Here is a 24946-nt window from a genome sequence, read left to right as displayed (position 1 = left end):
TGTTCTTATTATCCCTCATAAAAATGGCACCAGTTAAGTGCCTCCCGCTGGGAAAGGACGCAGTGCAGCAGCCGTGGAGCTCCTGGCGTTGGCTGGGGGTGAGTGCTTGTGCAGGACTATGTGTGTGAGCGAGGGCCAAGGAGGCTGCAAGGGCGGCCGGCTGCCCAGGCCAGCAGGGCCCCACTGAGTTAGCCTTCAGCAGAGGGCAGAGGGGAGGAGGGGAAAGAGAGACATCCCCATATCCATCCATTTATCCGTCTGCCTGTCTCCTGCAGCCAGAGGCCTCCAAGCAGGACGGAAGCATGGCCCGGCCGTAAATGACTGCTGGCTCCAGGCTGGCCACCCGCCCTGGCTGCCTGCACGGAAGGGCCGGACTTTACCCAGCAAATCGGGAAGGAACTGGAACCTCTGAACTTGGGACTTGGGCTCCGTCGATAAGGCCAGTGGACAAACAGAGGGCAGGGGCCGAGGCTCCCCTTTATACACACAGAAGCCCGGCTCCAGGCTGATACTGCCGAGATCTTTGCCCTTTAGTTCAAACAGGAAATCTTAAAATGGAAAATGAGCTGCGTAAGGAAGGGGCGCGGCCACCGGCCCACAGGGAAGACGGAGCAGGTTGTTCCCCATAGAGCTTCAAACTCTGGGAGGGACCCGGCCAGCCAGGGGTGCCTGGGCCACAGAGCAGGTGGCCAGGCAGGTGAGAGCAGCATCGGACCACGTTCCTAGTGTGGCCTGAGGTGGGAGGGCCAGCGAGAATTTGAGGTCTCATCTGAGCCAAAATACTCCACCTCTTCCTTGTGGTGCTTTTGGGATTAAGTTCACCTGAAGGAACCTCAGTTTCTCCATCGATAAATGGGGCTCGCAATACCATCCCCCTCAGAGAGCACACAAGAGAATCCAACTGAAGGTGTGCGTGTGCCCTGCAAATGGCAAAGCACTCGATGGGCAACCCTGCATCCTGGCCGAGCCCCCTGTACCCCCCCACACACACCCCATCCTCCCCGCCCCCAGCCCCAAAAGTATTTCACAATCAAGAGGGGAAATCCAAAATAACATCTCCGCCTCCCCCAGGCCACCCCCACACATCCCCATGCGAGCAGTTCAAAGAGAAAATTAGGAGAAGATAAATAATTAGAGAACCCCAGCAGTCTCCCTGCTGAGGTTTCCAAGTAATTATTCACCTGTAAATTACTCCTCTCACCTTAATTCTATCTCCAGATCCTCTTGACAAGGTAAATTCATTTATTTACATCGCTAACTACCCTGCTTTGGTAAACAGTCCAACAAGCTTGGATGGCCCATTAAAGAAATAAAAAGTTGAAGAAGTAAGGCAGGAGAGAGAGAAAGACGTTAACTCTTGGTCATTACTGGCACTTACAGAATTAACCTTCGAGGGTAATTAATGAGGAATCAAAGCCAAGGAAAACCTCATCCTCTGCCAAGAGGGAGCCCGTCACAGCAGGGTGGGAACTGCAGGAGGCCCCTGCAGGAGGCCCATACCTCCTGCAGCACTAGGTGTCAAGGGGAGATTACTGGAAGGTTCTGGGCAGTGGTGCGAGCTGTGCTTTCACCAAGAGCCCTCCTTATCTGGTGAAGCCACTCCTTCTTATTCACAGACCCCCAACCAAGGCCTGGCACTCAATCTATAGTTGCTGAAGGAATGATTCAACATACTATTCATTATTCAACCTGTCAGATTTGTCTGACTCCACAGCCGCTCTGTTGAATTAAAGCCACCATAGTCTTTTTTTTTTTTTTTTTTTTTTTTTTTTTTTGGGGTCTTTTCGCCTCTTCTTGAGCTGCTCCCGCAGCATATGGACGTTCCCAGGCTAGGTATCCAATCGGAGCTGTAGCCGCCGGCCTACACCAGAGCCACAGCAACGCGGGATCCGAGCCTCGTCTGCGACCCACACCACAGCTCATGGCAACGCTGGCTCCTTAACCCACTGAGCAAGGCCAGGGATCGAACCCGCAACCTCATGATTCCTGGTCGGATTTGTTAACCACTGAGCCACGACAGGAACTCCAAAGCCACCATGGTCTTTTGCCTGGACCAGAGCCTCGGATTTTTCTCTCTGCTTCTAGTCTCTCCTCCTCTCAGCCTCCACACAGAATTATCTCCTTACAACACAAACTGAAAAAGCAAGTCAGGTAACATTTCAGCTCTGACACCTAGGAGAAAGTCAAGGTTAAGTCGGTGACCCCCCGAAGTCACACAGCCTAGGCTTGAAGGCTGAGTCCTAAGGGACCACCTGCGTGGCCTTGGGGACATTACTTAACATCTCCGAACCTTAGCTTCCTCGTTTACGAGAAAGAAAATAATAATGGTATCTGCTTCTTTATAGTTGCCATTGTTTGCATTATGAGGGAATGAAGAAATGCCGACACACAGGTAATAAACACTAGCTATTAGCACAGTGTGATTTCTGTGGTCGTCATCAGCGTCATTGCCTAAATTACCTTCCCCGTCCTCCCATTGTCCTTGAATTAAAAGCCAAGGTCTTTAGTACAGCTTGTGAAATCTGGGCTTCCTGGCCCTCTAGCTTCAGTTCTCACCCCTTCCCCATCCTCCCTCCTCCAGCCACAAAAGTCCTTAAAATTTCCCAAATGCTCCATTCTTTCTCCACCTCTGCTCAATGCACAGGCTGCTTTATCTGCCTCCGAGGACCCAGACATGCACAGGCAACAAGCCCAGAGAAGCTGCCACAGAGGAGGGGGTCAGTCCTCAGAGATGCACCCCCGTTTGGGCAGAGATTATCTGTGAGGCTCAGAGTCGGGACTTGCAGCCAGCTTTTAAAAGTTTGCTGGCTTCTAGGAGTTCCCATCATGGCGCAGCAGAAACAAATCCGACTAGGAACCATGAGGTTGCAGGTTCGATCCCTGGCCTCGTTCAGTGGGTTGAGGATCTGAAGTTGCCGTGAGCTATGGAGTAGGTTGCTACAGCTCTGGCGTAGGCTGGCAGCTGTAGCTCCAACTGGACCCCTAGCCTGGGAAGCTCCATATGTTGTGGGTGCTGCCCTAAAAGATAAATAAATAAATAAATAAATAAATAAATAAAAGTTTGCTGGCTTCTAAAAAGAGCTTTCTAGTTGCTTTGAAACATCCTACAATCCTATGAAAAAGAGAAGGTAGATAAAACCGCCCAGTTTAAAGATGAAGGAAGTATGCTTCTCGGAAAGCCAGTGCCTTGCCTATGGTCACCACTTAGCAGCTGCAGGAAGAGAATCTTAAGTCAGCCCAGACAGCAGAATGGGAGGAAAGATACCCACCTGGAGGTGGACCTGAGCTAACATCCCCAGCCAAGACCTTGGGCAAATTTTCAGCCCTCTGAGCTCCTGATTTCTTCATATGCCAAGCAGAAGTAGGAATGACTTTCTTGCAAGGTGCTTTGGGAAGATGAGTTGCGACACTTGCTCTAGGAGAAAGTGCCCTAGGCTGCCTGACCTTGGAAATAAGAGCAAAGGGATGGGAGGTGAGGGCGGCTACACAGAGAGGGAGCACAGGGATGTGGAAGTGGCTCAGGAAAGCAGGAACAGGTAGCCTCCGCCTCCACCCCTGGGCTTAGGGACTTTCGCCACCTTCACACCCAGAGGCCAAAGGCAAATGGCAGCCTCAGCAGAGAGGCCTGGGGCAATTAGAACAGGAAGCGGACACGAGGTTGGGGCTAGAGATGCAGGTCTGGGGAAGCCAGCATCCACGAGGAATCCAGTGATGGAGTTGGCTGGGTTGAGTGCACCTTCCTAGGGAGAAAGCTGAGGACCAGGAGGCAGGGGAGAGACTTGGGAAGGGCAGGGACCTAAAAGATACAACAGTGATTGTAGAAGCGTCACCACAACCCTCAGTCTAGAAACAGTAACTCTATCTATTCGATATTTTTCTCCAAGTGTTTTCTAAGAGATTTTTATATGTTTCACTCAAAGCACAATTGATTCCCACCAATGCTTTGAGTCATGTTAGGGGCAGGTAACCCAAGTTGTCTTCACTGTCCAACAGGACATGGACTCCCCAGGAACAAGACACAGATCTGAGCCCAGCCCAGGGCAGCCTCAACAGACATCATAAATGATTGAAGAAATTAAAGAAGTGAACACTAGGATCAGAAGGAGAAATTCCGGGAGTTCCCGTCGTGGCGCAGTGGTTAATGAATCCGACTAGGAACCATGAGGTTGCGGGTTCGGTCCCTGCCCTTCCTCAGTGGGTTAAGGATCTGGCGTTGCCGTGAGCTGTGGTGTAGGTTGTAGACGCGGCTCGGATCCCGTGTTGCTGTGGCTCTGGCGTAGGCTAGTGGCTGCAGCTCCGATTCAACCCCTAGCCTGGGAACCTCCATATGCCATGGGAGCGGCCCAAAAAAATAGCAAAAAAAAAGACAGAAGGAGGAATTCCTAGATGACCCTTAATGCATATTTTCTTCATATGAATAATATTGGAGTTATATAGTAATAATAATCTGATTATTGTTATTATTGTACCTTATTTTCCAAATGACAAAGTATGAGATTCTGTGAGTAGAAAAAACTGTCTTGAGTTAAACTAGCCTGAATTAACTGCTCTGAGTCTCAGTTTTCTCATCTGTTAAATAAACATTATTTTGTATCTGGAATCAGTCCTGGGAGGAGTCAAGATAATACATATAAAGTGCCAACCATAAGGTTTTCACTTAATACATGAAAACTTGTCTTCCAGGCAGTAGAAAGTCCAGCAAAATTCAGAAGCACAGCATATGTGCTGCAGTCTCTGACCACAAAGAAATTCAGTTGGAAATAAATAACGAAAAGATAACAGAGAAGCTTATGGTTTGGGAAATGTATGAGCATACTTCTAAAGAAGTTAAAGATCAAAGAGAGAATTAAAGTGGAAATTAGAATATGGATAGAGGAGTTCCCGTCGTGGCGCAGTGGTTAACGAATCCGACTAGGAACCATGAGGTTGCGGGTTCGGCCCCTGCCCTTGCTCAGTGGGTTAACGATCCGGCATTGCCGTGAGCTGTGGTGTAGGTTGCAGACTCGGCTTGGATCCCGAGTTGCTGTGGCTCTGGCGTAAGCCGGTGGCTGCAGCTCCGATTTGACCCCTAGCCTGGGAACCTCCATATGCCGCGGGAGCGGCCAAAGAAATAGCAAAAAGACAAAAAAAAAAAAAAAAAAAAAAAAAGAATATGGATAGAACTGAATGTCAATAAAAATGTTACCTGTCAGGACTTCCCGTCCTGCACAGTGGTTAACGAATCTGACTAGGAACCATGAGGTTGCAGGTTCGATCCCTGGCCTTGCTCAGTGGGTTAAGGAGCCAGCGTTACTATGAGCTGTGGTGTGGGTTGCAGACGTGGCTCTGATCCCGAGTTGCTGTGGCTGTGGCTCTGGCTCTGGCTCTGGCATAGGCCGGCGGCTACAGTTCTGATTGGACCCCTAGCCTGGGAACCTCCATATGCCACTGGAGCAGCTCAAGAAAAGGCAAAAAGACAAAAAAAAAAAAAAGTTACATGTCAAAATGGACTGAACACAGCTAAATCAACACAGGGGGAAATATGTAGCCTTAAACAGTTAGATGAGAAAAGAAGAAAGACTGAAATACTGTGAGTTAATACACAACTTAAGGAATTAGAAAATAACCACAGCATAAACCCAAGGAGAGTAGACATAAGAAAGAAATAAAAATGAAAGCAAAAATTAATAAAATAAAAATTTTTAAAGATAGCTTTAACAAAGGCAAAAGTTGGTTCTTCATGAAGTTTAATAAAATTGATAAACTTTCATGACAACAATCAAGAAAAAAATGACAAGGCTCAAATAAACAATATTAGGAATAATACAAGGTAAAAAGTTTTAGATAGGTAGAGATTAAAAAGATAAGAAATACTGTGAACAACTTTCTGCCAACAAATGTAAAACTCAGATAAAGTAGAAAGATTCCTAGAAAGGTATAATTGACCAAAAAAGATTCAGAAAACCTGGCTTTTCCTTTAACCATTAAAGGAATTAAATCTATAATTTAAAACCACCCTATAGGAGTTCCCATTGTGGTTGGCAGTAACAAACCCAACTAGTATCCATGAGGACATGGGTTTGATCCCTGGCCTCGCTCAGTGGGTTAAGGATCTGGCGTTGCTGTGAGCTGTGGTGTAGGTTGCAGACAAGGCTCGGATCCTGCATTGCTGCAGTTCCAATTCGACCTCTAGCCTGGGAACTTCCATATGCTGTGCATTTGGCCCTAAAACCAAAAAAAAAAAAAAAAACCCACCCTATTAGGAACTCAGAGGCCAAGTGGTTACAAAAACAAGTTCTAACTAAATGTCAAGAACAGGTAATTACAGATAATTCAAACTTTTGCAGAAAAACTGAAAGAGGGGAATGACTTCCCATTCATTTATAAGGAATGTACAGCTTTGATATCAAAATGAGGCAGAAATAATATAAAAAAGGAAAATCACCAGCCAATAAAAATCACTAGCCATCCGAACTTAGATGCTGAACAATATATTAGCAAATCAAATCCAGAAATTGTAAGGAAAGATTATACACATGACCAAATGTGGATTATCCAAGAAATGCTATGTTGACTTAAATTTGATATTTATTTATGCTATTCATCATCATAACATAGTAAGTGAAATAAATCACAAGATCATGTGAGTAGACACACAAAAATCTCTCTAAAAATTCAAAACTAGTAAATGTTTGGGGGAAAAAAAGCTTAGCAAACTAGAAATAGAAAGAAATTTTCTTAACTTGAAAAAGGATATTTACAAAAATCCAAAGTAAATATCATACTTGATGTTGAATTATTAGAAGAATTTCCTTTACAGTCAGCAAAGAAGAAGCTATTCTGGGTTAAATTTGATTTTTTTTTAGAGGTCCTACCTCATGCAATTAGACAATACAAATAAAAGAAAGGCATAAAAATTATCTTTATTCCCAAATTATATCTACAAGAAAAACAACAGAAACTATAAATTATTAGAAGGAATAAGAAAATTAGCAAAATTGTTATCAGTAAACAAAACTCAAAAAATTGCGTTTTAAAAATTTAAACTTTTACAACCCACAAATCATCAGTTTAAAATGCAATTTAAAATGTACCATTTATCAGAGTTCCCATCTTGGCTCAGCTGAAATGAATCTGACTAGTATCCATGAGGACTCAGGTTCGATCCCTGGCCTCTCTCAGTGGGTTAAAGATCTGACGTTTCCGTGGGCTGTGGTGTAGATCGCAGACACGGCTCGGATCTGATGTTACTGTGGCCGTGGTGTAGGATTGGACCCCTAGCCTGGGAATCTCCATATGCTGCGGGTGCGGCCATAAAAAGCAAAAAAAAAAAAAAAAAAAAATAGGAAAGAGATTGATGGCAGGTCAGCAGATAGGGATGGACTCTTCAATAAATGGTTATGGAGCAATCAGTTATTACAAGGAACATTTGATTAAAATGTTGACCCTCACTTTGCCCATACAAAAAGAAAAAAATCAGTTTCCGGTATTTTAATGACTAAAATGAAAAACAAAACTTTAAACTTTAAAAAAAAAAAAAAAAAAGAATATATTGATGGTTTCAGGATTGGGGAGGAGTTCTTAAATCAGAGATACTAAAAAGACATTAGCCTTTATCAAATTAAGTTTGACAACTTCTGTTCATCAAAATACAATATAGAGGAGTTCCCATTGTGGCTCAGGTGGTTAAGGACCTGACGTAATCTTCCTGAGGACGCAGGTTCAACCCCTGGCCTTGCTCAGTGGGTTAAGGATTTGACGTTGTCACTGGTGTGGCGTGGGTTCAATCCTCTGGCCTGGGAACTTTCATGTGGTGTGGGTGGAGCCAAAAAAAATTATTTTTAATTAAAAAAAGAAAGTATCATACTTCTACTGTCCTCATAGCACATCAGGATCAATTTGCAGTCTAGGGTGATCCACCCTGAGTGACCAAGTTACCAGTCCCCCCAGATTTCTTGGCATTCCTGAGCTCCATGCTGGCATTTTTACAAATCAAAAACATACAAATCTAACACTGTATTATTTACTGACATCTAAATATGCGGAAAACAATGAAGAAAGAGAATGTTGAACAAACATACTTCTGGGGCAAGGATGGTAGGAAAGGGTCCGCGGTGCCTTCTGCTGTGTGTTGGAACTATTTCATTACAACTGTGGGAAACAAAACTATATGTATTGTACAGACTTAAGTATTTTAAAGAAGCATTAAAAAAAAAAGACCAGATGAAAATGTATTGAGGTATGGAATGATAGATGTCTCTCTCTTTTTTTTTTTTTTTTTTTTGGTAGTTTCTAATTTTCTGCAATGAACATGTGTTTCTTTTATAATCAAAGAGAGAAAAAAAAAAAAATATTCCGTTTAACAAGACAAAGCCCCTAATTGTGACGATAAATACCAGGCAGTTGAAAGGAAAAGGAAGAAAAAAAAAAAAAACCCACTAGGTATAAAAATAACTTTCCCTGGGTTTGATCTTCCAGCAACGAACAAGCTACAATCTGAGGAATTCTTTCTCCCCTGAGCTTTTCTGGGTCCTAGGCAACAAAATAAGGCAAAATGTGCCTATAGAATTATATTGTTCTCAATCAGGTAGAAAAAAGAAATGTTTTGTGCATTTAAGGGGAAAAAGCACACAGGTCCTCCCAGGTCTTATTTTTAGCTTTACTGTAATTAGGTCTCCTCAAAGGTTCTGCAGCCAAGTGAACTCGGAAAGTTTATTTTTCCTTCTTGAAGCGTCATTTGTTGCCCTGTTTTCTGTAGAGGTGAGTGCCATGTGGTCTCACTGCAGGCAGGGACTTCCCTTCAGATTAGTAAGTTCCTTTCCATTCATCTGATTTGGCCTCAGCCCCTCGCTGGCCTGGGGAGCTGCTAAATTATTTCCTGGGAGGAGACTAGGAACTTGGGGCAAAGAGGGAATAATAGTAGCAGTGATGTTCAGCTGGGAACATGGTCCCCCTGATGCAGATGTTGAAACCAAGACACTGAAAGGTGAATGATCTGCCTTTTCTCACCAGTGGGGAACCGGGCATGGAACCAAACGCCACTGAGCCAGTCCTTGGGTTTGACCCAGGAGCCCTTAAAAATCTTCTTGTGGGCCATGTATGAAGGTGGAGGAGGAGAAGGAGAGGGAAAGGAGAAAGAAGAGACAAGAGGAGACTCATCTCCATAAAACAGCAAGTGCTCACCAAGTGCCAGACATTATCCTGGACAATTCACCCTATAGCATCTCATTTAATCCTCACAGGAATACAGTGGATTCTGGTGGGGTTTTTCTGTTTGGGTTTTTTTTGTTTTGTTTTGTTTTTTGTTTTTTGCCTATTTTTCAGAGAACAAAAACAGAGCTTCAAAATGGTCAAGTGACTTGCCCACAGTTATGTACTATTAAGGGCTGAGACTCAGACCTGACCCTAATAATGTGGGTTTGGAACTTGAATCTGAGCTATGGTTCCTCCTCTGGACCCTTCCCTAAGCGCCCATCAAAGGTCCCTGACGAGCTGAAATTGTCTTCTAAAGCAGAAAAAACCTCCAGGGCTCAGCTGCTCCCAAACATTCAGGGGCTCCCTATTTCCTGAATTCATTCAACAGGATGCCATGTCTACCTCTCCAGTCTCTTCCCAGGATGACCCCTCCCCACCTACCCACATCCCAGCTCTGTGCAGAATGCCTGGTCCCCACCCTGGGCATTCATCCCTCCAGGTTCAAGGCTATCTCTGGCTTTAACTGCCAGGCAGCTTCTCTCCTTCCTCCAGCTTCCTGGAATGACTTCTTTTCAGCCCAATAAGTCAAGAAGTCTCCCCTGATTCCATTAAATGCATCAACTCCCCCATTAAATCAACAAATTTTATTAAGCAGCCACAATGTGATAGACCCTGTGAATTAAATCATGAGGAAATACACCAGTGAAACTCATCAGGGAGGTCAAGAAAGACTTTTCTGAAGAACTGGTGGTTGGTCAGGGATCTGAAAGATGAGCAAGAGAAATTAACTAGAAAAACTGGAGGAGAGTAGTATTACTAAGAGGATCAGACCAAAGGAACCACCATGAAGCAACAGACACACCAGGGAAAAACCACAGCTCCACCGTAAATTAGTTATAGGAATAGGGCCAGGTTATTCCAAAAAACTTTTTGAAATTCGGTTATTCCCATTACCTAAAGCACTGTCAGAATACTATGCGATTATATTTGTAAAGTCTTTGGCACAAAGTGTGTCTTATAGCAAGTTTTCATTAAATGGCATATTTGTTCTGACAGATGTTTCTCTCAGGGAGTAGAAACAATCTCGTAATTTTTATAAGCATCAGAGTTTTAGGGCTAATGGTAGGATGTTATTATGGGGTCAACTCCAAATCCTCGAGGTCATCATCATCTGTTATTTGTGTCCCTGCCTGAAGCTCCACTGAGGAAGGGGACTTCACTTGTCTTGCTCACTACTATACCCCCAATGCTGAAACACTGCCTGCCCCAAAGTGCTACACTGGGAATAAATGTCTGCCAGCTTTATTCATCTGCTAGCCAATGATTCTCAAAGAGTTATTCTCTAAGCAGCAGTGGCTTGGAGCTTGCTAGAAACACAAATTCTCAGGCTTTACCCCAAGCCTACTAAATCAGAAACTCTAGGGTGGGGCAAAGGAATCATTGCTTTCCCAAACCCCCCATGTGACTGCCCAGTTGAATTTGCAAAGCAAAGGTGAGCTCCCAAAAAAGGGAGGTTGGCGTACTCCATTCTAAGCACACAACCCTGAGCAAACACATCAGTTCCAAAGATTGGTTGTCCCTCTTGAAATTCAAGTCCCACTGAAAAACTCAAGCCAACTTGAAGAATACCAAGACCAAACAGGCTTGGAGAATAGGGCCTCCCCTTTTCACTGGCCCCCAGAAAGCTGCTCCTACCTTTGACAAGGATGCCCTTCCTTTCTGGGTACGACCAAGTCCCAATTCAAAGTCTCCTTCTCTGGAAAGCCTTCAGAAGCAAGTCCCAGAAACGCTCCCTCCCTGTGTTCCCAGAGCACAGAATATAGGCTTCACTGTGGCCGCTATCTCATAGTGGCAATATGAATTAGTTTAGAGGTATCTCCCCCTAAGTATGCATCATCCAATATGGCAGCCACAAGCCACATGTGGCTATTGAGCACAGCCAATGTGGCTAGTACACATTGAGATGTGCTGTGGGTGTAAAATCCACACTGGCTTTGGAAGGAAAAGTGTGGTACAGGTAAAAGAATGTTAAAATATCTCATTAACAATGTTCATATTGATTATATGTTGAAATGATAATTTGGGTGCAATATTGGGTTAAGTCAATATATTCCCAAATCAATATCACCTGTTTTGGTTTTCTATTATGGCTCTAGACAAGTTAGAATTGCCTATAAGGCTTACTTTTATACTTCCATGGGGGGCAGTACTCTCTAGACAATCAGAGGTCCACCATGGTGAGGGGCAGGTTTCACCCACCTTTGGGTCCCCGACACCCATTCCCCCTCTTGTATATGGTAGATACTCAAGAAGTGAGTGTAGAAAATTAAAATAATCCACAAATAGCTCAGAGCCTAGAAAGAAACATTGCTCTTCTTCAACATAGATGCATTGATATCAACATCTGGGACCAATTCAGTTTGTTCCATTTCAAAGCAAGGAATGAGGACCAGTGTGGGGAGTTTATAAGTCCCTGGTTCAGATGCTGACCCCTAAAGCAGCCAGATGATTTCATGCATCCTTCTTAACTCCAATAATTGCTGCTGAGCCCACTCCATGGGTTCCAATGGGAGCTGAATGAGAAAATAAATAGGAGCCTATTGCAGAGACTATTAGCATTGGAGGGGTGTGAGAAATTACCCTTCATTATGACCCCATTCCTTCCAGTTGTTGTCTGGCTTAGATTTTTCTCGAAAGCTACAGAGTGTGCAGACATTGTGTTCCCAGAATTTATAACTCGGTTTACAGTGTTTTGGGTGAGGCCAGAAGCTTTACATGCACTATTGTTTTTCTTGCTTTAAAACTAAATTCGATTTCTCTCAAAGACAAGAATTCAAGAACGAGGAGGAGGCTACGGAGGTAGAAAATCTCTGGCTCCCTTCCCCTTAGTTACCCAGACTGTGTATCTTGGTCCACATCTAGGGAACTGGAGGGGAAGTTATCTTCTTAGACTCTCAAGTTTATCTTGGACCAGCCTCACGAGTATCAAAAAATTCAACAACTGACCAGATGTCTAATTCAATAGCTGTGTTTGATGCAATTACCATCAACCTTCATGATTCTCAAGTTTATTATTTCTTATTTACGTTTTTTGTTTGTTTTTGTCTTTTTAGGCCCACACCCTCAGCATATGGAGGTTCCCAGGCTAGGGGTCAAATCAGAACTACAGCTGCTGGCCACAGCCACAGCCACAGCAACAGCCATCCTTAACCCACTGAGCGAGGCCAGGGATCAAACCCAGATCCTCATGGATACTAGTTGGGTTCATTACCGCTGAGCCACAACAGGAACTCCTATTCCTTATTTATGAATTAGCCTACTTGCTAAAATGTCTTTGTAACCCCCAAATCCTTACTCATGGTGCTTTTGAGCTCATTCACAGATAATTGCAAAGTAGCGAAATATTTGAGTCCCCTGACATATATGGTGATGGGCTGAATTATGTTCCCCCAAATTCCTAAGTTGGAGCCCTAACCTCCGAATGTGACAGTATTTGGAAACTGGGCCTTTAAAGAAATAATTAAATTAAAATGAGGCCGTTTGGGTGGATCCTAATCCAATCTGACTGGTATCCTTATAAGAAGGGGAGTTTAGGACACAGAGAAACACAAGGAAAGATCACATGAGGACACGAAAAGAAAGTGGCCATCTACAAACCAAGGAGAGGGGCCTTAGCAGATACCAAACCTGCTAACACCTTGACCTCAGACTTCCTGCTCCAGAACCATAAGAAGATGAGTTTGAACCACCCAGTCTTTGCTTGTTGTTGTTGTTACAGTGGCCCTAGCAAACCATTACACAAACTTTTCCAGCTGGGGTCGTGTGTCAGCTCTCATACTGTAAACAAGTGTCCCTTTCACGGTCTACTTACTGCCACGTTTTTCACATTTTTATGCTTTTGGTGATGATTTTGTGCCTATGATTTCACTGTTTTAGTTTGGGGGTTTTTTGGCCACACCTGTGGCATATGGACGTTCCCAAGCCAGGGATGGAACCCATGCCACAGCACCGAGTGTGCTGGATCCTTAACCTGTTAGGCCACCAGGTAACTCCCTTTACTGTTTAAAACGGGCCCCAAGAGCAGTGCTGAAGCACAAGAAGCTGTGATGTGCTTTAAGGTGAAAATAGGTGTTAGATAAGCTTCATTCAGGCATGAGTTTCAGTGCTATTGGCTGTAACTTCAAAGCTAATGAGTCAGCACTGTATATTAAGTAAGGTGTCTCTAAACAAAAACACACATGCAATCAGGTTGTGTACTGACTGATTGATGAAAACGTTGCATATTTCCCCTAGGAGCAATAGCACAACTGTCACTAATCCTGTTTTCATGGTGACTTTATAGACCATAACTATGGCAAATAATGAAAATCAACTGGATCCAGCAATTCTACTTCTAGGTATTTATCTGGAAAAAGCCAAATCACTATTATAAGAATATATCTGCACCCCTACATTCAATGCAGCTTTACCTACAATAACCAAAATATGGAAACAACCTAAGTGTTCACCAATGGGTGAATGGATTAAAAAATGTGACATATACATATGCAATGTATACACATATACATACATATACAATGGCATATTATTCAGCCATTAAAAAGAAGGAAATCTTACAATCTGCACCAACATGAATGGAGCTTGAGGGCATTATGCTAAGTGAAATAAGTCAGACAAAGACAAAGACCATATGATTGCACTTTTTTTTATTAAAGTTTTTTTATTAAATGATTTATTACATTTATAGTTGTACAATGATCACCACAATCCAGTTTTATTGGATTTCCATTCCACAACCCCAGCACATCCCCCCCCCCAAGCTATCTCCTTTGGAAACTCTAAGTTTTTCAAAGTCTGTGAGTCAATATCTGTTCTGCAAAGAAGTTCATTCTGTCCTTTTATCAGATTCCACATGTCAGTGAAAGCCTTTGATGTTGGTGTCTCATTGTCTGGCTGACTTCACTTAGCATGATAATTTCCAGGTCCATCCATGTTGCTAAAAATGCTGGTATTTCATTCCTTTTAATGGCTGAGTAATATTCCATTGTGTATATGTACCACCTCTTCTTGATCCACTCCTCTGTCGGTGGACATTTAGGTTGTTTCCAGGTCTTGGCTATTGTATATAGTGCTGCAATGAACATTGGAGTACATGTGTCTTTGTGAGTCACGGTTTTCTCTGAATAGATGCCCAGGAGTGGGATTGCTGGATCACATGGTAGTTCTGTTTTTAGTTTTCTGAGGAATCTTTCCACAGTGGTTGCACCAATTTACAATCCCACCAACAGTGTAATAGGGTTCCTTTTTCTCCACACCCTCTCCAGCACTCCTTGTTTGTAGACTTTTTGACGATGGCCATTCTGGCTGGTGTAAGGTGGAACCTCACAGTGGTTTTGATTTGCATCTCTCTAATAATGAGGGATGTTGAACATCTTTTCATGTGTTTTTTGGCCATCTATATGTCTTCTTTGGTGAACTGTCTGTTTAGATCTGCCCATTTGTTGATGGGGTTGTTTGGTTTTTTGGTATTGAGCTGCAGGAGGTGTTTATAAATTTTGGAGATGAATCCCTTGTCAGTTGATTCATTTGCAAAAATTTTCTCCCATTCTGTGGGTTGTCTCTTTGTTTTGTTTAGGGTTTCCTTTGCTGTGCAGAAACTTTTAAGTTTAATTAGGCCCCATTTGTTTATTTTTGTTTTTACTGTCATTACTCTAAGAGGTGGATCTGAGAAAATGTTGCTGTGGTTTATGTCAGAGAGTGTTTGGCCTATGTTTTCCTCTAAGAGTTTTATAGTATCTGGTCTTATATCTAGGTCTCTAATCCATTTTGAGTTTATTTTTGTGTATGGTGTTAGGGAGTGTTCTAATTTCATTCTTTTACAGGTGGCTGTCCAGTTTTCTCAGCACCACTTAATGAACAAGTTGTCTTTTCTCCATTATGTATTCTTGCCTCCTTTGTCATAGATTAGTTGGCTGTAGGTGTGTGGGCCATATAATCTCACTTCCATGTGGAATCTTAAAAAAAATCTCATTAAAACAGAACAGATAAGTGGTTACCAGAAGCCAGGGGAGAGTAGTAGGCAAAATAAATGAAGGTGGTCAGAAGGAACAAACTTCCAGCTATAAGATGTAATGTAGGAGTTCCCGTCATGGCTCGGTGGTTAACGAATCCGACTAGGAACCATGAGGTTGCGGGTTCGATCCCTGGCCTCACTCAGTGGGTTAAGGAATTGGCGTTGCTGTGAGCTGTGGTGTAGGTCACAGACGTGGCTCAGATCCCGCGTTGCTGTGGCTCTGGTGTAGGCCAGTGGCTACAGCTTCGATTCCACCCCTAACCTGGGTACCTCCATATGCCATGGGAGTGGTCCCAGAAGAGGCAAAAAGACTCCCCCCCCCCCAAAAAAAAAAGACGTAATGTATAACAAGATGACCACAGTTAACAATACTAAGAGAATAGATCTGAAAAGCTTTCATTTTCAAGAAAATAAAATTGGAGTTCCTGTTATGGCTCAGTGGAACCAGATAAGTATCCATGAGGATGCAGGCTCTATCCCTGGCTCCGCTCAGTGGGTTAAGGATCCAGCGTTGCCATGAGCTGTGGTATAGGTTAAAGCCGTGGCTTGGATCTGATGTTTCTCTGGCTGTGGCATAGGCCAGCAGCTGTAGCTCTGATCCAACCCCTAGCCTGGGAACTTCCACATGCTGAGGGCGCAGCCCTAAAAAGTGAAAACAAACAACAACAACAAAAAAGGAAAGAAAACTGTAACTATGTGCAGTGATGGACATTAACTAAACTTACCGTAGTGATCATTTCTCAGTATGTACATATAACAAATCATTATGCTGTACACCTAAAACTAATACAATGCTATAGGTCAGTTATATTCAAAAACGTTTTAAATGTTTTAATTAGCTGTCAATTAAATAAATAAGGTCTGAGTTCTCCTCTTTCAATACATTGCTCTTCCCACGCATCAACCGCCTGGTCTCATCTCTTTTGAACTGACAGTCACCAGGATATAACCCAGTGAAGTTCAGCAGAGGTGCTCAGAAAAGACAAGAGAAGGAAGAGGTGATCATTTCTCAGTGGTGTAGGTAGGAAAACACCCTGATTTGTTTCCGATTGTTTAGGTGAAGAGTTATATTGGTCAGACACAAGCATCTGCATATGAACTAAAGAACAGAAGTTAAACCCTTAATTGGGCAGACAGGTTCCAAATGTCCTGTTATTATCAAAAAAAAAAAAAAAAATGTTGTGTCTTTACCGGTTTACCAGCACATGGAATCCAGTACAGAAGAGAGACAAGATGGGCAGTTTTTACTAGCTACCTGACATGAAAGGACACCTGCTTTGGAAGAGGGAAACCTTTGGCCCAATTTCCTGAGTCACTCATCTGGCGCCTCTCCTGCCCTGTGGAAAGGTCAGGGGTTGCAGTGTGAGACAGACATGGGTTAAAATCCTGTCTGCCCCGCTCCCTGGCTGGGCAAATTTCAGCCTCCGTGTCTTCTGTAAATTGGAACTAATAGTACCTTTTCTGTGGGTTATTGAATGGATTGAGGGAAATCAGGTGCTTATTGCAATCCCCAGCACATACCAGTAAGGGTCTTTGATGTTGTTGTCTTATTTTGCCAGTGCACATTTACTTGTGAATATCATCTCTCAGCAACCCTTTATCCCAGGAGAGAAAGGACCCTGTGTCAACATTTCAGTCCTTGTGCCTGGGTGTGTGTGTGTGTGTGTGTGTGTGTGTGTGTGTGTGTGTGTGTATTTAAGGCTGCACCCAAGGCATAGGGAAGTTCCCAGCCTAGGGGTTGAACCCGAGCTCCCAGTCTACACCGAAGTCACAGCAATGACGGATCCTTATCCCACTGAGCAAGGCCAGGGATCGAACCCTCGTCCTCATGGACACTAGTCAGGTTCATTACCACTGAGCCACAATGGGAACTCCAAACTTTGGTTCCTTTAGCAAAGTTATACTGCGTGCCTACTACTTACCAAGCCATAGGTGATATAGGAGAAGCAGAAATGTAAAGTTCATGCAAACGTGTTCTGAAGGAACTCTAGTGTCCACAAAAATATCTTCATATCTTAAATAATAATATCTTGGTATCTTATATAACCCTGGTGAAACAGACTGATAAGATACTCAAGGAATCAGGACTAGGGCTGTAAACATTCCACAGAAGATATTATTTGCATGGGGGTGGGGGTGGGGAAGTAAGGCTCCATCTGGGCCTTTAATAAAGTGTTCAAATGGGATGCGCAAGGGGGCAGATGGGAGAACAAGTGAGTCGCTTGGTTCCCATAGGAATGTGTATCTGAGCCCTGAGGCCTGAGTGGAAAATCAGACAGTGTAAATACATTGGGTTAAATTCCTTTAAAGAGTTCCTCACCTCCCATGCAAAAGCCAATCTTACTTTTTCCCTCTTTTCGTAAGTATATTGAAGTTGGAGGAATTTTTTAATTTATTTTCTAAGTTATTTAAATATTGAGGGTTCAATTAGCAAGTTTAGAAAGTTCAAAAAAAGGAAAAGAAAATTACAATCACCCACATTCCTACTCCTTGGAGAGAACCATCGTTACAGACAAACCCCCTTTTAGAATTGTGTGTGTGTGTGTGTGTGTGAAAAAGAGAGATATTTACAAACTAAGATCCTAGTGTATACATGTTTTAGAACTTACTTTTGATCACTTGATTAATATGTTGTAGACGTTTTCAATATCAATATCAATAAATATGACACTCATTATCTTTTTTTTTTTTTTTTTTTTTTTTTGCTTTTTAGGGTGGTACCTGTGGTATATGGATGTTCCCAGTCTAGGGACTAAATCAAAGTTACAGCTACCAACACAACAGCCACAGGAACATCCGATCTGAGTGTGCCTGTGACATACACCACAGCTCATGGCAATGCCAAACCCCCAACCCACCGAGTGAGGCCAGGGATCAAAAGCATGTCCTCATGGATACTAGCTGGGTTCATTTGGGCTGAGCCACAGCAGGAACTCCAACAGTCTCATTATCTTTAACAACTATATAGCATTCCACTGAATGTGCATACCATAATTTATTTAACCCATCCTCTTGAAGAATTCATTATGTGCCTATGTGTTTTAAAGATTGTTCTGGGAGTTTCCAGTGTGGCTCAGCAGTAACAAACCCCACTAGTAACTATGAGGATGCAAGTTTGATCCCTGGCCTTGCTCAATGGGATAAGGATCTGGTGTTGCCATGAGCTGTGGTGTAGGCTGGCAGCTACAGCTCTGATTCAACCCCTAGCCTGGGAACTTCCATATGCTGAAGGTGCAGCCCTAAAAATAAATAAATGAATACAAATAAATAAATAAATAAATAAAGATCGTTCTGGAGTTCCTGCTGTGGCACAATGGATTAAGAATCTAACTGCAGTGGCTCAGGTCACTGAGGAGGCGCGGGTTCAATCCCTAGCCTGGTGCAGTAGGTTAAAGGATCTGACGTTGTCACAGCTGCTGCGTAGGTTTAAGCTGAAGCTCAGATTCACTCCCTTACCCAAGGAACTTCCACATGTCATAGGAGTGGTTATTAAAAAAAAAAAAAAAAAAAAAAAAAAAGATTGTTCTAATTATTGTAAAGTAAATATTTGGTCAGACTACTTGGAAATACAGAAATGTAGAGGTTTTCTATTTTATTTAGAGGTTATCTAAATAATTTAAATAATTTTCCATTAATATAAATTATCTAGAATAACAAGGATTTAATCAACAAACTGATTTTACCTCACACCCAAGGCATCCATGAAATTCAGAACTTGATAGTAATGCCTACTGATAATGTGCTAAGTTTTCCTGGTAGCTGACTTCATCCTCCTTTCTTATAAAGAAAAATTCCAGATGCTTTAATGCAAACTCTCCCCAAATTGCATTATGTAGAAATTAAATTGTCTTAGGATATGTGCATTTTTTTTTTGAAAAGTGAAAGAATTCTACAAGACAGAGAAATATGTTCAACTGCTTCAAACAGTTTGGTCTGATAGTCTCAAACTAAACCACTTTTGGAAACATGTTTTAGATATATACAGAAAGGGCAAAGAATAAAATTTGACTTTCTACACCACATATTAATGCTAGCAATTATATGCAATAAATATGTGTTAAATTTGTATTAGAACAAAATGAACTTTTTTTTAAGACATGAAAAGTTGCAAGAAAAATAAAATCACTCCTATTCCTCCCATGCACTATTAAAATTTTGGTATATTTCTTTCCAGTGTTTCCCTATGCATATTTGAGAAACTAATTTTATACAGCTGGCATCAGAGTATAAATATAATCTTACATCCTGCTTATTTGAATCATAACATAAGCATTTTCCATTTATAAACTCTTCATAAACATTTTTAATGGCTGTATAATATTCCATGGAGCAGCTATGTAATCATTTATATAATGTTTCCCCTATATTTGAGCATTTAGTTATTTCAAGCTTTTCTCTGTTATACATAAAGTTTCCCTCTTGATGAATAAATCTGGGTCTGCATTTTAGATTATTTCCTTATGAGAGATTCCCAGAAGAGAAATGACTAGCTCTAAGGCAATGAATATTTTTCAGGCCTGCGATACACATTGCCAAATTGTTTTCCCAAAAGGGCTGTACCGTTTCACACTCCCACTAACACTGTGGCTCATTCCATTTTTAATAGCATCATGTGACTGAAATGGCCAATAGCAAGATTTAAATTAACTATCATACATCTAGCCAATGAAGTATACAGCCCGTGAACTTGATAATGAGGTCTGCGTAACAACATGGAAAAATAGTTATGTTGCAGTGTCAGGCAGAAAAAGCAGAAAACATAACTGAATGTAATTGCCGTTGCATTAAAAAGAGAAAAAAAGAAAAGAAAAAAGAAAAAAAAGTCTGCATAATGCCAAGAACTGGGGAAAAAAAAAAAAAAAAAAAAAAACCTCCAGGAAACACTGACATGTAAGGATCAGTGTGGCAGGGTGATGACTTCAAGATTTATCACTGCCCCTCCAGTTTTAATTAATTTCATTCTCTGTGTTAATTTCACCCTATGTTGCTACAGCACGACTTAATATTTCAAAAATTTTAAATATGGGCAAAATATTCAGGCTACAAAACTGCACGGGACAGGACTTCTCAAAAGCTGCTCCTGCAGAATTCTAGCATTTCTAAGGCTGGCCCAAGCCTTTTCACTGCTCTAGGATCATGGTGGTCTTTTCTGAATTCCCAGAAATAATTAAGTCAATGAATGGAATTTTCTCAAATGTAAATTCTCCCATGATTTTTCTCCTCCAACCTCTGGCAACTGCCACCATTCTCCCACTGGCAGATGACAAAAATGGAGACTTCACAAATAGTAACAGAAAAACCACCGAAACAGCTGGTCGCATTCTATGGATCCTACACTTGTGGTTGGACTCTTTTGCCCCAGCATGGAAGAGAGTCACATTTTCTGCTAGCAAAACTGTCCCAAAGCTGACGCTGGCGTGAATATCGATGGGTTATGACGATCCCCTCAGCGCACCATGATGTCAGCTGCCCAGACGCAACATGTGAAAGACTTGGGCAAAGCTGAGTTCTGATCCATCCTGTCTCCACCCTGTTCTGGGTGGGAGAAACACAGAGGATGACTTAACCCAGAGTTAATGGGGTCTGATTCCCAAAGCTGATGAGAGAAACAACAGCCTTCTTGAGCAACCCACTCCCGCTCCCCCCCCCACCCCGTGTCTACTTGGATGTTTTTCCTGCGTCCAGTCTCTCCTCAAAATGGTCCACAATGATTCAAATAGCTACTTAATCTTTCTATTTCAAGTGTGTCCCAGGCACCAGCAGCATCAGCAATTCCCTGGAACTTGTAAGAAATGCAGAATGATGGGGGCCTGCCCCAGACATATGGAGTCAAGATCTGCATTTTAACAAGAAGCCCAGGTGATTCACAAGCACAGGGCATTTGAGAAGCACTGGGCTAAACCACAGGGCTGATGTCATTCTTCTGCCCAGACACTTTCTGTGGCTCCCTGTGGCCTGAGGAAACCATCCGAACTCAGTAGTCACATTGCAGCCTACCTACTCAGCCTCTTCTCAATTAATCCCCTATATGCAACATTTTCTGAGTACACTAGGCTTTTTCAAGTGCAACAAAGCACAACTTTGTGTGTGCTATTCCCTCTGCAAGAATGCCCTTTCCGTGAATGGTGAAATCACACTCAACCTTCAAAGCCTAGCCCAACACCTCTTCCAGGAAGCCTTCTGGGACTCTTCCTCCCAAGACCCTCCCCAGGGCTCCTTCCTCTGATCTCCACAGCCTTCCTATGGGCTGGGTAGTCTGTGTGCATACGTGTGTGTATACCTGACAAGGTGGCAATTTCCTGTGGGTACCTCAGTAGATGTTTAATCCATGTCTGCTAAATGAAAATGAATGATTGAGTAAATGACACAACACTGTAAATCAACTACACTCTCATTAAAAGAAAAGGAGTTCCTGTCATGGCGCCACGGAAACAAATCCGACTAGGAACCATGAGGTTGAGGGTTCAATCCTTGGCTTCGTTCAGTGGGTTAAGGATCCAGCATTTCCATGAGCTGTGGCGTAGGTCACAGACGTGGCTCAGATCCAGCGTTGCTGTGGCTGTGGCATAGGCTGACAGCTGTAGCTCCAATTCAACCCCTAGCCTGGGAACCTCCCTATGCCGCGGGTGCGGCCCTAAAAAAGGACAAAAAGACAAAAAAATAAAAGAAAAAAGAAAAAAGGAAAGAACGAGTGAATGAACAAATGAATGAATAATGTTACTTCTGACTCCACCAAGAATCACTGACAAGGCTGTTCTCTTTGGAAAATGCCCTATCACACGGAGACATTGTGAAAATCAAATAAGCTTTGTAAACCCAGCATTAGCTGAGGGCCATCTCTAGATCTGCCTATGATCACAGCCTGAAGGGAAATTGATACATACAGATTCCAAGGCCCCACCTGCAGAGATTCTGATTTGGGAGGAATTCTGCATTTTCAACAAGCTTTTCGGATGGTTTCAGTACGAAGCCCAATCTGCAGGCAGCTGACCCATGAGGCTCTGGCAAGTTCATCTATCACTCTTTGACCTGGGGCTGGACTAGGAGGAAGAAAGACAGGGCCTGGGTGCAAAATTCAGGGAGGCCCTCATTTCAAAGTAGGGGAAATGCAGGGTTGGAGCCTGAGAGAGAGAGACTTCAGATCCTAAGACCACACCCCCAGGTGCCTCTCTGGCTGTGCCTTGGTGCTACTCCTGCCTTGACCACCCAGAAGAGCAGGCCCAGGTCCAGGGCATACCCTCATCTGTGCCCAGCCCTCCTGAGAACCTGGCTGCGTGGGGAGCTCGGCCGTCGGCCACAGGCAGACCCAGGTGAGCTGAGGACAAGGTGTCCTCACAACTTTGGAATTCCAGGCCCGACCACTATGGCCCCGTTAACAGTCTGTCTTCCCTGAAGTGGGGAAGAGGCGGACGGATTCCAACCTCATGCCCCACGCAGTCTGACCACCTCGGGGCACCAGGGCCTTTGAAGGACCTGGGCCTTGGCACCCACCGCAGGCAAGCGTTCCTTAGTTCTTCAGACCCTGAAAGCCAGCCCCGAGGATTCCCGGTGGTCAGCACCCCGTCAGGCTCGTGGGGACTGTCCCGGGCTGCCCACGCACAAGGGCAGAGGCAGGCCCCCTTTCCCGGCTGCTCACCAGCCCTCCTACTCCCCAGAGTAGGGAGCTTGCTCCCCAGTCTCCCGCTTCATTTCTCAGGGGCGGCACAACTGCGCTGCACCTCGAGCTCAGTGGAAGGCACGTCACATGTGTTTCTTTTTTATCGTCACTCTGACCCCGCCAGGTAGGAACTATTATCGCTATTTCACAGGTAGGGACACAAAGGTTCAGAGAGGTGAGGGAATCTGTCCAAAATCACAGAGCAAGTCCATGGCAGAGGTGAGATTTAAGCCCCAAAGCGCTCCCTGCTCCACCCCCTGCCTCTCTGAATTGACTTTTGCACACTTTATGGCTCCAGCTTTGTATTTCCGAGCTCCTTCCTCTGTTTTCCTGGAGCACCTGTAGATAATAGCAATAGCAAACTGGCCTTGGATTTTGGCAGTTTCCCCTGAGGGTATTTCCTGGAGTCTAAGGCTGGATTCTTTAGTGGTTGTGGGGGGTGGGGTGTGTGTGCACAGGTTCACTATGGTCTCTGGATACCTTCTCAAAATAATATGTTTACATGTATATAGTCAACCACATAAGATGACAAAGAAGAGCAGTTGGGTGAAGCCCCAATTATTAAAACATTAAAAAGCAAAATTGCAGTATAATAATATAGGCTTTTTAATTAATGCATTAAATATAAGCTCTAATGTGAGTCTAATGTCCAAGCAGTGATGAGCAGAAATGGTATTTGAGAAATCTGCACCAATTATCATTTGATATAAAAATAGCTGTGATTTCTTGATATCGCACCCTCACACATACACCCTCACAACCACCACACATCAGCAAAGGCCAAATGGAGTGGAATCTACAGCCTTTCAGAAAGCTAATAAGAATGCAAAAGAGGCTGCCTTGGGTACAACACAGAATTATACCTAGTGCCATTCCCTTAAGGCTTTTTTACTTGAAATGCTCACACACGAATTGTCATATGGTCTCTGGGATTGCCCAGAGAGAGAGGAGCATGAAAAAAGCAGGAAACGAAGGTTCTCATTCAAGGTCACAGCTGGTGAAAGAAGAAACCAATGAATGTGTGGACCTCTCCTGCCTTTACAGCATCCCTGCACCTCATCATCCCAGAGCCAGTCACAGGAGAAAGGATATGTCATTTTCTAAGGGTCAGAGGCTGGTCAGGTGCATCACCAAGAAATAACTAACTCCCAAAAGCAAACCAAATGGGAATGAATCACAAAACAGCCCAAGGCACAACAACAGAAGACAGGAATCCCCAAACCTGGGCTGGCCAGCCCGGGTGCTGGGGATCAGATAGGTGAGTGTGAGCTAAGATAGTGGAGCATCTCAGAGAGCAGAGAACGAGGTTTGGAATGTCTCTGACTCACAGAAAATGGGGAGCCACCAAAGGTTTTGCAGGAGAGGAGAAGCCCTTGAGCTCAGCTCAGGGCAGCCAACACCTTCTAGGTTTATACCACACAGTGTGCTGGGCACTGGATCAGGGTCATGGGGAGTGGCCTGGGGGCCAGGAGGTTGGGGAGTGGCGAGAGAGAAAGAAGACAGAGCCTGCATCTCTAGAGAGCAAATAATCCCCATGGTACCAGCAGAGAGGAGCTCCAGGAAGGCTAATGGGGCAGACGAAGCCTGAATAAAAAGCTGGATGATAAATAGGAGTGAGTTGAACACATGGTGAGGGGGCAGGGCACAGAGAGCGATGGGGGCAGCTTTGGAAGAGAGAGAAAAGCAAACTGGTAGGACGGTGGTTCTGGACACCTACTATCCAACCCCGCAGACCCACTATGCACACTTCCTCACTTCGTTCTGTGTCCCAGGAGGCTGACCTCCATGGACTACATCAGTAATGACCTTGACCCTGGCTTTTGGTTGGGTTCAGCCAATGGAAGGCCCCAGCAGGAGATGGGAGGAGATGGGGAGAGAGGCTAGAATATTGATCCCCTGCCTTCCTTCTCTTGACTCTTCAGGGCTGGAGGAGTAGGCAGATGACCCCTTTATTAGGCTTGAAGTACTGCCTTAATGCTGCTGGGTTTCCCCAAACCTCACCCAACCCTTTGTAAAAGTCATCTTTTTTTTTTTTTTTCCTG

The sequence above is a fragment of the Sus scrofa genome, chromosome 1 (assembly GCF_054392235.1).
Source record: "Sus scrofa isolate SSC_HxYL_T2T_F1_AM1 chromosome 1, Sscrofa_HxYL_maternal_Yorkshire_Landrace_v2.0, whole genome shotgun sequence".
Lineage (NCBI taxonomy): Eukaryota > Metazoa > Chordata > Mammalia > Artiodactyla > Suidae > Sus > Sus scrofa.
This window is presented reverse-complemented; position numbering follows the sequence as displayed.